The 15,467-nt window shown below is 50.6% G+C and overlaps 1 long non-coding RNA gene across 1 annotated transcript; it reads left to right on the forward strand.

The window, feature by feature from the left end:
* LOC140856096 (uncharacterized) lies at positions 1-14,910 on the forward strand. The gene is made up of 2 exons (XR_012139484.1): positions 1-241; positions 14,727-14,910. It is a non-coding gene; the product is annotated as an uncharacterized lncRNA (long non-coding RNA).
* The last annotated feature ends 557 nt before the right edge of the window (positions 14,911-15,467 follow it).

Raw genomic sequence — 15,467 nt, forward strand, 5'->3', positions numbered from 1 at the left:
CCCCTCATCCTGAACCCCAATCCCTCATCCTGAACCCCAATCCCACGCCCGTGCGCAGCTCTAATCCCTCATTCCCAACCCCAATCTCTCACCTGCAACCCCGATCTCTCGCCCCCAACCTCACAAAACCCGAAAGTTTGAGATCCTATTTGTGCGATCTCACAAGGAGGGCCAAGCGGGGCTTATTCTCTACCGCATCAACATTTTTGAGGTTTCTCACGGATTTGAATAGGTGTTAGAGGTTAGATTTTTTCTAAATCGGTAGCTGTCCTTTTAAGCTTTTGGTTATTGTATTTTAAACCTAGATTATATGCTTAGTATGTTTGGGATTGTACGCATATGGCCATCAATTTATTGTTTGTGTTACGGCCAATCCCCTCGTCGCCTGATCGTCAGGAACGAGCGCCTGTAAAAGAATTCCGCACTGACCGGAGGTGACTCCGACGGAGACCCTCCGACGGTCAAGTCAGAGAGGAGACTAGGCAACAGTAGAAAAGAATCAAGGAGCTCAACGAGAGAGGGTGAGAGCGAGAGCTAAAGAGGAAGAGTTCAGTGGGTTTCGAAAAGGACCTCCTCCAGCACTGTTGCCTTCCCCGTTTTATAGTAGAGCGCGGCATGGCACCGTCATTAATGGTGCAGACAATGGAAGAATTGTCAAATCGTCGAAGATTATCAGGGTCACCGTGAGGCTGTCAAATCATCGTGGAGCTGTCAAATCGCTAGGGTTGATCCATGCCTTAGGTGGGATAATGCCCCAAGGCGGCTGTGCCGCATGCCGTTGTCAGGATTGACAGTCTCCAGCAGTCGTACGGCGTTTGAAGGAGCCGACCGACTATAGGTCGGCGGCTGGTTGAGGGACATCGGGTGGAAACCTGGGGACCCTCCGACGGTCAGTCGGGCGCATTATGGGAGTCGGGTATCGGGCTTCATAGTTCGGCCAATCGAGAGTGAAGAGGGTCTGCCCGACCGACGTATACTCGGTCGGTCGGTGACGGCAGTCGTCGGTCGGCAGAGTCGGCCGCTGGTCATGTAGGCTCGACGGTGAGTCGGCGTGAGAGGACCGGTCGGTATATCCCAATAGTTGCCCCCCTCCACTCCTGAGTCGGATGGCGTGCTGGCCAGCGTTCTTGCTCGGGCGGCATCGTCAGGCGAGAGGAGTGGATATCCATCGTATTAAATTCTCACTCTGACGACCGTATCATTGGTTGGTCTGGTGTCAGGCGTCTTGCGGGTGTCAGATGTCTCGCCCTGTCAGGGTCGGACGTCCCATCCCATCGGTGTCGGACGTCCCGTCCCATCGGCGTCAGACATCCCGTCTCATCGGGAATAGAAACCGTCATTCCCGCCGTCCCTTCGGGGATGCGAAACGCCACGGCCTTTCTGCTGCGTGACAGGTGGCCATTGGGCCGAGCCCGTTCGAGCGGATGGGGGTGACATAGCCCGATCTGAGGACGGGTGCGTCGAATCGTCGGGCCGAAGGAGGGCCCAGATGTCGTCACGTGCCGTGATCTGGGAGATCCTCGTTGGTCGTGCTTCCATCTCGGCCGTCGGGGGGTGCTATATATACAGGATCGCCTGCATCCGGATTTCCACTTTCTCCATTTGCTGTCGAGACTCTGCCCGTGCGGTCCCCTGCCCCAGGTAATTGTCTCTATTTTTTCCCTTCTTAGGAGTCTTTCTTTTCCTCTAGGAGCCTTCACCGTTGCCCGTCTCCTTCCTTGCTTCCTCACGGTTCTCTTCCCCCTTCTTCTTATTTTCTGTCTTCTGTTCTGGTTCATGGCTAGAACATCTCCAAGAGGAGGTCGGTCGGAAAACCCGACTGACGATCTTCGGTCGACCTCAGAGGTAGAGGTCTCTTCACTTTCGGGGCCGAACGTCGATCGGTTCCGGGAGCAGTATTACATCCCAGAGCAATTTCGGCTGTTCGCCCCTGGAGCCAACGGTCAGGTCAACGACCTGCCTAAGGGCCAGGTGGCCTTTTACGTCGAGGACCTCCGGGCCGGTCTTCGCTTCCCGGTCCCGGAGTTCGTCCGGAACGTGTTGGACTATTATGGGCTATGTCCGGCGCAACTTGCGCCGAACTCGGTTCGGCTAATAGTCAGCTTTGCCCTGTTGTGTCGGCTTTTGCCGACCATCCCTCGGATTTCACTCTTCCGAGCCATTTTTATTCTCCGACCCCACCCTAAAGCCCGAGGGTGGTGATACTTCAATCCTCGGAAGGGACTCTCCTTCATCACCGGTCTTCCATCGTCGATTCATGGATGGAAGAACCAGTTCTTCTTCGTCTCTTCTTCTATTCTTTGGGGGTTCCCTACCCGTTGGGGGGACCCCCGAACCCAACCGAATGAGAACAGTCGGGTGGAGGCTGGAGACTGGGAAGACTTCCACCGTCTGAAAGATATCTCGATGCCGAAGCAGAGGGAGCTCGTCACTGAGCAGGCCCTGTACGACGTCGGTCTCAGCCCGGTCCCTTGCTTAGGTTCGTTTCTCTTCTCCTTCCCTCTTTCTTCTTTCCTTTCTCTTTTTGGTGCTGATCATCTGTCGCTGTTTGCAGATATGCCACCGAGGGCGAGATTGACGACGGTCGACGTCCGGCAGTACGCTGCGCGGAAAAGGCCGGTGCAAGGGGCCGAACCATCGCGGCCTCCCAAGAGGCCTCAGGTGGCTTCACCAAGCGAGCCGGCTGCGGCAGAGGCGGAGCCCGTCATTGCACTGTCGGCGCCGACGGTGCCTATCGAAGTCCCATCCGAGGGACCATCGGTCGAGGGAGCAGCCTCGCCCGAGGGATGGGCGGCCGAGGAATCGATCGAGGATGTGCCGGCTGCTCAGCCGGCAGAAGAGGTTCGGGAAGAGGCGCGCGAGCCTGAGCAACCCGCGTCTGCTGCTGCCGCGCCTTCGGGAGAGACCCGGTCGGGCTCAAGCATGCCATCCTTCTCCGACATTAGGGCCTGGATATCCGCCCGAGGGAAGGCCCCGATGGCGTCCGACGACGACAGAAGGTCGGTCGGTGGTGGGGCGTCGACCGACTCCCCACTTCTTGAAGGAGCGTCGGCCCTGGCCAACCACTACTTGGCCAGGAGGCTGTGCTAGGCGCTCATCCTCCCGGCCGACGTTGAGGCCATGAAGAATCAGCGTGTCTCCGACATGCTGTCCTCATTCTACCCGACTATGATTCAGGTAAGTCTTCTTTCTTTCTGTTCTCATCATCATTTTTTGTAGGTTTGGTCTTCCGACAGTCGGCTTCATTTTGTGCAGCTGATTTATAACATATCCGAGCTGGAGGCCGGATATCGAAGAGTCGACGATATACGTGCGGCCTGGAAGGACAAGGCCGCGGCCGTCGAAGCCGATAAGGTCATACTGGTCGACCAGTTGCAGCAGTCGGTCGACCGGGAGGCCCGACTTGAGGGGGAGATCTCTCGTCTTACCGATGAGGTCTCTCGACTCACAGGTGCCCTGACCGCTTCGGGGACCAAGCTGCAGTCGGCCCGGGAAGATGCCAAGTGAAAATCCCGCACTATCCGTCGGCTGCTTCACGAGAGGGACAGCTTCGCCAAGGAGCTCAAGACCGAACGCGAGCAGCTCCGAGCAAGCCTCGGGAACCTCGCTAAGGCCGAAGAGAGTCTGTCCATCGCTCAGGCCGACGCAGACATCGCGAGGGCGGAAGCGAAGTCGGCGAAGGAAGCCATGGGTCGGGCTATAGAAGACTTCCAGGACTCCAAAGAGTACCGGGAGGAACTTCTGGAGAGCGGCTTCCTCTCGTACCGAGTGGGGTACGAGGACGCTCGGGAAGCCGTTCGGAGCTTATATCTGGAGCTCGACCTCGGCAGCATCGTTCCGCCAGAGTCGGAGGCCCCAGCTGCGGAGGGGATGGCTGACCCATCGTCGGGAGGTCGCACCACCATAGCAGAAGCCGAAGCAGACGCGGATCAGGCCACCGAAGGTCAAGCGGCTCTGACTCCCGAAGCAGCACCGACCGACGAAGCCCGAGTGGATTCGCCGACCGCCCCCAATCTTTGCCCGGTGGAGGAAGTCGATTCTGAGGACTAGTCAGTCTTTTGTTTTTACTTTTATTCAGCATACTTGTAATCAGGCTTCGGTCTAATTTTGTAAACTTAGCCCGAACTTTAATGAAAGCAAAAGCCTTTTTAACTTTGACTCTCTTCCTTTGTATGTTTTTTTTTTTTTTGAGATGTGTCTTGTGTGATTCGTTGAAGTACTTTTGAATGCGTAGATCGTAAGCCCATGCACTAGTTAGGACGTTCGGTAGGATCTCAGATAATGATCCGAGGTAGTCGGTAACGCGCGCCGCGGCAAAGGCAGAGCGAATTCCAACTTTGAATCAGCCTCCCGATTGTCGTGTAACCCGACGGTCGAGGGCTTAAGTCGAATGCCTGTCGCCCGGGCGTGAGTCGGGCGTGTTCGTCGAGTCGAAGGCCGACCGACCTCTAGGCATAACTCGACGGTCGGATCATTCCATAGGACCTGATAGTCAAATGTCGTCCGATGCATTCAGCTGAATGGCGTTCGATGCGTTTAGTCAGAAAAATGATGACAAGTCGAGTTCCCATTACCCCGACCTAGGTCGGGTTTATACGTCGCGCCGCGTGCGATAAACGGTGGCAAGCCGAATATCCTTCGATCGATCGTGACCTGGTCGGTAAGTTGCCGATGCGACATTGGTCGCGTTAGTGCTTTGCCTTTCTTAGCCAGGGCCGAGTCGGCGAGTCAGCCGATCGTTTTGTCCGAGAGTTTTAACTGCAGAAGGAGTGTAACTCCTGTCATCGTGGATATATCGGTCCTTTCAAGCATCCGATGCATCGTCGGTGATCGGGCCGTTGGTCCCCAGTGGAACGTTAGGCTCAAGTCAGGATGTCGGGGCTCGTACTTCTTGACGAGCGCCGACCCACAGTCGAAGAGTCGAGATTCCAGACTCCGAAGTTTTGAAACTGAATTTGTATTCCGAGTGAGGGGATACAAAGTTCATTGGTAGTACAACTTTAGGTTGTCGGCATTCTAGGTCCGGAGAATGGCGTTCCCTTCTAGAGTCTCCAGTCGGTAAGCTCTCAGCCCGTAGGCATCCGCCACCTTGTAGGGTCTTTCCCAGTTCGGAGCTAACTTCCCTCGGTCTAGAGGCTTCGAGACTTCTGCCTTTCTTAGGACTAGATCTCCAGGCCTGAAAAGCTTCGGTTTGACCTTGACGTTGTAATATCGGGCTACTTTCTGTCGGTAAGAAGCCATGCGGAGTTGAGCTTCGCTCCGAAGTTCGGGGAGGAGGTCTAGGTCGGCCCTCTGACACTCAGAGTTGTCCGACTCTCGATACTGCTCGACTCTAGTCGATGGTAGCCCGATCTCGAGCGGTATCATCGCCTCTGTCCCATAGGCCAAGCTGAAAGGCGATTCCCCGGTCAGGACACGGGGTGTCGTCCGATACGCCCACAGGATGGAGTTTAATTCCTCGATCCAGAGGTCTTTGGCTTCATTCAGTCGGATTTTTAGTCCATGCAGAATGGTCCGGTTAGTCACCTCGACTTCATCGTTGGACTGTGGGTGTCTGACCGATGTCAGTCGGTGCGTGATATGAAATCTTGCACAGAAGTCTCTGAAGTCCTGGTTGTCGAATTGTCGTCCATTGTCGGTGATAATGGTGTGCGGCAATCCAAACCTGAAGATGATGGACTTCTGGATGAAGTCCTCCATCTTCCATTCAGTGATTTACGCCAGAGGCTCGGCTTCCATCCACTTAGTGAAGTAGTCGATGGCGATGACTATGAACTTCCTTTGGCCAGACGCCGGAGGGAAGGGACCGAGTATGTCGACCCCCCACTGGGCGAAGGGCCACGGGGCGACAATAGGGTTGATTTGGCTGGCTGGTTGGTATTGTACGTTGGCGTACCTCTAGCATGGCTCATACTTCCGAACCAACTCAGCCGCATCCTTCCTCATAGTGGGCCAGTAGTAACCCTGCCGTAGGACTTTGTAGGCCAAGGATTTGCCCCCCAAATGATTTTCGTAGATCCCTTCGTGTACTTCTCTGAGCGCGTAGTCCGCGTCAGTCGGTTCCAAGCATCTGAGCAAGGGAAGGAAGAACGACCTTTTGTAGAGTCGGCCATCCATTATCACGTATTGGGGGGCCGACCATCGGAGCCGTCTGGCCTCCGCGGGATCTTCAGGACTAATCCCATCGGTCAGGTACCGAATAATTGAATCCATCCAGCTTGGTTCGGCCGTCAGTTGTAGCACTTCCTCGGCCTTGTCGATGCTCGGCTGCTCGAGATTCTCCACGAACGTCCAGCCCAAAGTGTCGTAAGCTGAAGTCGCTAGCCTGGAGAGTGCATCGGCCCGAGCATTCTCCGACCTAGGGATGTGGGAGATCTCAAAATATCCGAGGCGTGCCACAAGATCTTTCACCTTCTGGAGATATTTTGCCATAGCCGGGTCTCGGGCCTCGAATTCGCCCTTGACCTGCCCCACAATCAGCTGAGAATCGAAGAAGACCCGGAGGCTGTCGATCCCAAGCTCCTTCGTCATCCTTAAGCCGGCGAGGAGCGCCTCATACTCGGCTTGATTGTTGGAGGCTTTAAAGTCGAATCGGAGGGCGTACTCAGTGACCACCCCCTCTGAGTTGGTGAGCAGGAATCTGGCCCCGCTCCCTCGAGCATTGGAAGCTCCGTCGATATGCAGTACCCAGGTGGACCCGGGGTCAGGCTCGGAGACTGCAGCTCCTCCGGGGTTCTCGTCTTTCGATCCTTGGTCGGCTGTCGGGCATTCCGCGATAAAGTCGGCCAGGACCTGGGCCTTCAAGGCAGGTCACGGTCGGTACTGAATGTCGAACTCGCTGAGCCTCATTGCCCATTTCGCCAGTCGTCCCGATGTGTCGGGGCAGCGCAATATCGCCCTCAGGGGTTGGTCAGTGAGGACCACAATAGCGTGCATTTGAAAATACGGACGGAGTCGTTGTGCGGACACGGTCAGGGCAAATATCATCTTCTCCATCTTCGAGTATCGAGCTTCAGCGCCATGGAGCACTTTGCTGGTGTAGTATATAGGTTGATGAATTCGGCTCTCGTTCTCTCGGACGAGCACCGAGCTAACCACCTTGGGGGAAGTGGCCAAATAGAGATACGGCGTCTCTCCAACTTCCGGCTTCACAAGTAGTGGCGGGGAAGCTAGGTACCTTTTCAGGTCCTCGAAGGCCCGTTGGCACTCATCCGACTAAGAGAAGCCCTTCACCTGCCTCAGGGTTTTGAAGAACGGGAGGCATCTTTCAGCCGACCGAGAGATGAATCGACTGAGGGCGATGATTCTTCTGTTCAGCTATTGGACCTCCTTCTTGGTGTCCGGGTGCCGCATGTCGATGATTACCTTTATTTTCTCAGGGTTAGCCTCGATTCCACGTTGAGAAATGAGAAACCCGAGAAACTTCCCCGAAGTCACTCTGAAGGCGCACTTAGTCGGATTTAGCTTCATCTGGTGTTGTCGTAGAGTGCGAAAAGCTTCTTTGAGATCTTGAACGTGATCTGTAGTCTGTGCACTCTTTACCAGCATGTCGTCCACATACACTTCCATATTACGCCCGATCTGATCTTTGAAGGCCTTATTGATGAGTCGCTGGTAGGTGGCTCCGGCGTTCTTCAGTCCGAAGGGCATTACTCTGTAGCAGTAGAGGCCCTTTGCGGTCACGAAGACGGTGTGCTCCTCGTCTTCGAGCGCCATTCGGATCTGATTGTATCCGGTAAAAGCATCCATGAAGCTGAGCAGTCGGTGGCCGGACGTCGCGTTTACCAGCTGGTCGATTTTTGGGAGCGGAAAGCTGTCCTTTGGGCAGGTGCAGTTTAGGTCGGTATAGTCGATGCAGATCCTCCAACTTTCGTTGGCTTTTTTCACCATGACAATGTTGGCGAGCCAATCGGGGTATGTAGTTTCTCTGATGAAGTCTGCCTCGAGTAGCTTGTCCACTTCTTCGTCGATAGCCTTCTGTCTTTCAGGAGCAAAAGACCGCTTCTTCTGCCTCACCGGCCTCATCGCTGGGTCGATATTGAGTCGGTGTGTCATTGTCTCCGGGGAGATGCCCGATATATCTGCTGCCGACCAAGCGAATACGTCGACATTGGCCTTCAGTAGCTCCACCAACTGTCGTCGCTCGGGGTCGGGTAATTGAGATCCGACCCATACCACTCGTTCGGGATTCTCCGTTATCGGGATGGGAACAAGCTGTTCGGCCGGTTCACCTCGTTCTTCCTCTTTCCGTTGGTCCAACTTGTCGACCGTCAGGGAGCCCTTCAATTTGTCGCTTTGAGCAGAGATCTGGAAGCATCGCCGAGCGAGCTGTTGATCCCCGTGCATCTCTCCGACTCCATTTTTGGTCGGAAACCGAACCAGCAGATGATACGTCGAGACTATCGCCCTGAGGGCGTTTAGTCCGAGTCTTCCAAGTATGGCATTGTAGGCCGAAGGCACTTGGACGACCGCGAAGGTCAAGTGGACTGTGCTCTGTCGTGGTTCGGTTCCAGCCATCACGGACAAAGTAACTTTCCCTTCCACCGTGACAGCATCTCCAGCAAAGCCTATCAGGGGTGTGGAGACTTTCTTGAGTCGGTCGGCCGACAGTCGCATCTGGGAAAAGATCGAGTAAAATAAAATATTCGTCGAACTTTCATTATCTACAAAAATCTTTCTTACATCATAATTTGCTATTGTTGTCGAGACAACAACAGCATCGTCATGGAGAGTTTGGATACCCCAAACATCTTCATCTGTATAAGTAATCACATCATCTTGACGCAGCTTCTTCGCCGGCTCCCCTCCAACGATCGTCCCCGGGCCCAGCCGTTTGGAGATCATGTTGATGACCCCGGCCGTAGGCTGGTTAGTCGTTGCTTCTTCAGTCGGTTGGGGTCGTCGGTCGGTGACGGGTCGGATCGGTGGGTTCTTTTGAAATTTATCGAGATATCTCCAGTGTATGAGGGCCTCGATCTCATCCTTGAGTTGGATGCACTGCTCGGTGTTGTGGTCATGGCCCCGATAAAATTGACAGTACTTTCGTCGGTCGAGGCCCTTTGCCTTCAGAGGCGGAGGCCTTCGCAGATATTCTTCCCCTTCGATCTCCATCAAAATCTGCACACGAGGAGCAGAGAGAGGAGTATAGGAGTCATACCTGAGACGTGTCGGCCTCGGACTTCGCCGTTGGGGCGACCTCTGGTTCTGTTGCTAGGGTGAGACCTGTTTGTCGATCGAGAGCCTGCTCGGCTCGGCAGGGTCCCGACCCTTCCTTCGCTTCTCCTTCGGGTCCTTGGCCTCAGTCAGGCGCCGATCGGAAGCTCCCTCGTCCGCGCGCATGTACTTGTACGTGCGCTCCAGCAGTTCGGCATATGTCCGGAGGAGGGTCTTGTCCAAGGAGTAGGTAAATCGGGAACCCCTCAGCCCCCTCTTCATGGACGAGATGGCCATGTCTTCGTTGAGGTCCCGGACCTCAAGCGTGGCCGCGTTGAATCGTGTCACGAAGTATCAGAGCGTCTCATTTTCTCCCTGTTTGAGGGAAAAAAGGCTGTCCGAGGTTCGTGGCGGCTTCCGGCTGGTGCTGAAGTGGGCCACAAAAGAATGCTCAAGCTGTCCAAAGGAGTGAATACTTCCTGGACGAAGGTCGGAGTACCAGGCTCTGGCAGCTTTGCGAAGTGTGGCGGGAAAGTCGATGCAAAGAAGAGCATCGATCGCCCCTTGGATCGTCATGAGAGCCTTGTAGCTCTCCAGGTAGTCAACTGGGTCGGTGGAGCCGTCATAGGGCTCCACATGGGGCATCTTGAACCGACTGAGAATCGGCTCGTCGAGAATGTGTCTGGAGAGAGATTGGGTGATCTGGAAGTCAACGTCGTTCGAGGACTTCTGTCCGTCCACCTGCAGCTGGGCAAGCCGACGGTCGATTTCTTCGAACCTGCGTTCGTAGTCGTCGATCCGTCAGTGCTGAGAGACCCCGGGAGTGGAGTCTCCCGATGAATCCGAGAGGGAGAAGGATGGTGTTCGCGGCCGCTTCTCCTTCCTTGCTCGTTCCAGCTGGGAGGGAGATGGCCATCGAGACCGATGGGTATCACGCCATGGTCGCCCCTCCTCCTCTCGGTGGGAGTGCTGTGACAGGTGCTCCCGAGGAGGAGACGGAGACCGACGCGGGCACCGGTGGCTGCTCCTGGAGGGCATCGGGTGTACCGCTGGTTGCTTCGCCGGCGAGGGCGGCAACCAGATTGGTTGTTGTTGAAGGCTCTTGACCGCATCTGTCAACACGGTCATCTGCCACACGATCGCCGCAATCTGTGCCTCCGTGGTCACCGCGGGATGCGGAGAGTTAGGTTCCGCCATGGAGGGTGGAGGAGAGGCCTCTTCCCGGTGGGAAGAGTGCCTCGCCGATCCGGTGACCCTCGACCGCTGAGCTCTGGTTCTTGTCATCTCGATAGATGTTTCGAGTTCTGTGGGGGTTGTAATCCCTGTCGCTGTCGCCCCCTACCTGGCGCGCCAAAACCTGTTGTGGCCATCTCCTCGTCGCCTGGTCGCCGGGAACGAGTGCCTGCAAAAGAAGTCCGCACTGACCGAAGGTGACTCCGGTGGAGACTCTCCGACGGTCAAGTCAGAGAGGAGACTAGGCAACAGTAGAAAAGAATCAAGGAGCTCAACGAGAGAGGGTGAGAGCGAGAGCTAAAGAGGAAGAGTTCAGGGGTTTCGAAAAAGACCTTCTCCAGCACTGTTGCCTTCTCCGTTTTATAGTAGAGTGCGGCATGGCGCCGTCATTAATGGTGCAGACAATGGAAGACTTGTCAAATCGCCGAAGACTGTCAGGGTCACCGTGAGGCTGTCAAATCACCGTGGGGCTGTCAAATCACTAGGGTTGACCCATGCCTTAGGTGGGATAATGCCCCAAGGCGGCTGTGCCGCATGCCGTTATCAGGATTGACAGTCTCCAGCAATCGTACGGTGTTTGAAGGAGCCGACCGACTATAGGTCGGCGGCTGGTTGAGGGACATCGGGTGGAAACCCGGGGACCCTCTGACGGTCAGTCGGGTGCGTTGTGGGAGTCGGGTATCGGGCTCCATAGTTCGGCCAATCGAGAGCGAAGAGGGTCTGCCCGACCGACGTATACTCGGTCGGTCGGTGACGGCAGTCGTCGGTCGGCAGAGTCGGCCGCTGGTCATGTAGGCCCGACGGTGAGTCGGCGTGAGAGGACCGGTCGGTATATCTCAATAGTTTGGTTATATGGTACACAGGAATTGTAATCGGTTACATAGGAAAAAAATTAATTTTAACTTCCTTGATACTATCAATTATTGTTACATAGGTAATTTTCAAAAAAACTGCATTAGAAGGATATGATATGAGAGTATGCCTTTACGAGTCCTTTGCTTTAAATATGCTCTTGCTATCCTTTTGTTTTTTAATTTACCCTTAAAATATTATAATAACCCTCGTTGAAACATGAGAATAATGATAAATACTAAAATTAAATAGGAATGGTCAAGATTTGAAACCTAGTCTAGCCAAGAGATCAGCTCTAATGCCGGTTAACGAAGTACTGTGAGAACGGCACAGGATGGGACAACGGTTTGGAAATGGGCATTTGCAGGGTGGAGATGAGGCACTTTCAGAACTGTACAAGATGGAAGAGAGATGTGGAGATGTACATCCGTGGCATAGAGATTTGCTTTTGTGATAACGAATCGAGATTAGAGAGGTGTGGAGATGGCCGTCCGTGAGCAAGGTGAGGAGGAATATGGTGGGAAGACACTCATGTTCCCTCCAAAACTATTTATAAGAGCATTTTAGTTATTTCTCCATCACAAAGGCACTTTTGTCATTTATAGAGACTTAAACGGCAATATGTGTGTTCTCTTGATGGCAGGGACTTGAGCATAACTCTCTGTGCGGTCCAGAGAGATTTTATTCCATCTGTGTGGTCCAGGGACTAGAAAATAAGTCCAGGTCAATTAAGGAACTTATAGAAAATTTTTCCTAAAAAAGTTAGGAAAAACAAGGTATGCTAGAATCCATGACATGGGCAGTGATTTATGAATCCAGTGCCATATGCACGCCAGTCTGATAGTCTTGGATGTATCTTCCATTCCAGGATCCATCACATAGGCAGTAATGTATATATGAATGTGGTGCCATATGCATACCAGTCTGATAGTCTTGGACGTATCTTTCATTTTTTTTTTTTCGGCACAAGGCTGTCTTTCATTCATTAACTTGTTTTGCATGGATCTGCCTCCCATTTTATTTTATTTTTTCTTAAAAAAGGTATGCTAGGACCCATCCACATAGGCAGTGACGTATGAATCTGGTGCCATGTGGATATCAGTACTCTGATAATCTTGGATGTATCGATCTTTTTTTTTTTTTGGGTACATGACTGTATCTTTCATTAACAGACTAGATTGGCATGGATCTGCCTGTCAATTTTATAGGAAAAAAAAATTAAAAAAAAATCTATGCCAAGATCTATCCACATAGGCAGTGATGTATGAATCTGGTGCTATATGCCAGCCTAATAGTCTTTGCCGTATCTTTCATTTTGTTTTTTGTTTTTTTTCTTGTTTTTTTTTGGATACAGGCTTTATCTTTCATTCATTGACTTGATTTGCATGCATGGGTCTCATCCATTTTACTAAATTTTTTTTTGAAAAAAGTATGCCAAGATCCATCCACATAGACAGTGATGCATGAATCTGGTGCCATATGCATGACAATTTGTTATTAATCTCAATTAAATCTTTTACAATTCTACTCACGATATACAATAATACCATTTAAAGACAAGCTTACGTTGTGGTGACTCATGTCTGATGAGAGTTCTTAGCAGTCGGGACTGATGCAAGATGGTTTCATCAAGACCATGCATGCTAGATGAAGTACAAAGCTTTGCGGTCCGTTTTATTGATATCCTTCAGAGTATTGGCTATCAACCTGTTATAGTCCAAAACCAATTCAGCCCACCAAAGCCCAAAATAAAAAAAAAAAAATAGAAGATTCAAACCGGGAAGAAGACTCCCATCGGGAGTCTTCTCCGACGAGACCGGGCAAAATCGGGAATCCTAGGACCCCTCGGAGTCCTAGGGTCCTCTATAAGAAGACCTCCTCCTTTCTAGAAACCCAACATCGGCACTTTTCCCCTCTTTTCCTCTCCGATTTTTTCGAAGTAGATCCGCGGACACCGTTTTGATTCTCGTCGTGATTGCCCGCCGACGAGGTCACCGAAGGCCGAGGTGAGTCTCCTTCTTCTTCCCCTCTTTTTTCTCCTTCCTCCCATGCTCTTGTGCGCGGCTGCCGGCGACAAGAGTCGCCGATTTTCGGTCGGAGAAAGGGACCTCTGTTTTGGTCTCTTTCCCGTGAATTTTTCGGTACCGGCGATCGTAATTGATCGCCGGCCACGCTCCTCCGTGATCGGGGGAGTGACCCCCCTCTGCCGCCGGCCTCCGCCGCGGCGGTCGTGGCCCGAACGACCGGTCAAGGTCGGAGGACTGCCGTCCTCTATTCGGCTTGGAAGGAACCAAGAAAAAGAAGAAAAAGAAAAAGAAGAAAAAAAAGAAAAGAGAAAGAAAAAAAGAAAAAAAAAGAAAAAGAAAAGGGAAGAAAAGAAAAGAAAAGAAAAGAAAAGAATAAATAAAATAAATAAATAAATAAATAAATATATTTATATATATATATAAACAAATAAATAAATAAATAAATAAAAAATAAAAAAAATGATGAGAGAGAGAGTTTCTCTCTCTTCTCTCTCTTCTTTCAATCTGAACCCTGACTTTCTCTCTCTGGAATTGGACTTTCTCTCTCTACTTTCTCTCTCTAGAATTTTCTCTCTCTATGTTGTTTCTCTCTCTTGATGGATTTCTCTCTCTCTAAAGTTGTTCCTCTAGGATTAGCGTAGTGGAAGGCTTCATCTGATGATTTTGATCGAGTTTAGGGAAGAGTCTGATTTTAAGTGAGGTTTTGATTTGGGATTTGTTAGATTTAATTTTGAATTAAAATTAATATAAAAATATAATTTTGGATAATAGGCACGAAAGAATCTCCTAGAAGTTAGTCGATCTGTTCATTCAGTGCTCCGTGAAAGGTAAGTAATGAATCATCTTCTCGAGATATTTCATATTTATTCTGAAAATAAATAATTATTTTCTGAAATTATGCATGATTTATGAAATTATGTTTTGAAAGAAAAGTGCTTTTGAAATGTTATGGTATATCGATTTATGCACATGTTCAGTGAAAAATTATGATATATATTATGATACAAAGTGTTTTGATACAGATCGAATTTATGCTCTCAGCCTAACTATATTTCAGTGGGCCCCGCCAATGGGGATTATACGTTGGTACTCAGTGGATCCTGCCAGTGGGGGTTGTGCGCTGGTGTTTGTGGACTCTGCCAGTGGGGGTTGTGCGCTGGTATTTGTGGACCCTGCCAGTGGGGGTTGTGCGCTGATATTTTGTGGACCCCGTCAATGGGGGTTAAACGTTGGTCATAGTCAAGGTTGTTGAGTTACGAGTGTTTTGAATCAAATCGGATTTATGATTACATTATATGTGAATATTTGAAAATATTTGATTTGTATTAAATCAGCATGAAATATACTCTTATGTTTATTTGCAGCATTATTCTTGAAAATTATATAATATCTGAATTATCTAGTTGAGATATTTGTTACTTACTGGGCTGTCTAGCTCATTACCTTTCTTTCTATTTTTAGATTCAGATAATTAATTTCAAGCGTGGAAAGAAATATTGGGACAGAGCTTTTAGAGGCGAGATTTAGCATTGCCAACTTCAATAAACTTAGATCTATTATTTTATTTTTAGCAAAAATTTTATTGGATGTAAGACATTTGATTTAATTACTTGAATTACAGTTGAATAATAATTATTTAAATTTATTCCGCTGTGATGCATTGATATCGTGATGAGATGCCTTGTGTGCTTATGGAGAGAGTTCTTCATAAGTATGCGGCGGTTGCCGCGATCCTCGATTCACAATTTCGGGTCGGGGGCGTGACACAATCCATTCTCATCATACCCCTTAGATCTGCTATATCCCTATCGACGCTCCTTCTATTCCATCCAGATGTGTTGCGGGGCCTGCTAGAAGATTTCTATCCAGATATTATTAGGAATAGTGGTGACAAGCTACATGGCATGGGTTGACGTGTAATGGCATCAGATCGGTTGAAAAGTGATCGAAGAAATGATAGACAATAAATACATGTCTTGATGTTTAAAGACTTTCACTATTGTTACATCACGATTCAATGGATTAGAGGTGTAGCACAGACTATGATAAAAGAATATAACACTGGGCTACGTAACACTGTGCTATGGTAGTGAAAGCTAAGTTACTCCTATTCCTAAGGTAAAAATTATGATAAACCAAGATGAGATAAAATATATTAGATTAATTGTCCAATAATTTATACAAAGTAAAATTGCTATGTAT

The sequence above is a fragment of the Elaeis guineensis genome, chromosome 3 (genome assembly GCF_000442705.2).
Source record: "Elaeis guineensis isolate ETL-2024a chromosome 3, EG11, whole genome shotgun sequence".
Taxonomy (NCBI): Eukaryota; Viridiplantae; Streptophyta; class Magnoliopsida; order Arecales; family Arecaceae; genus Elaeis; species Elaeis guineensis.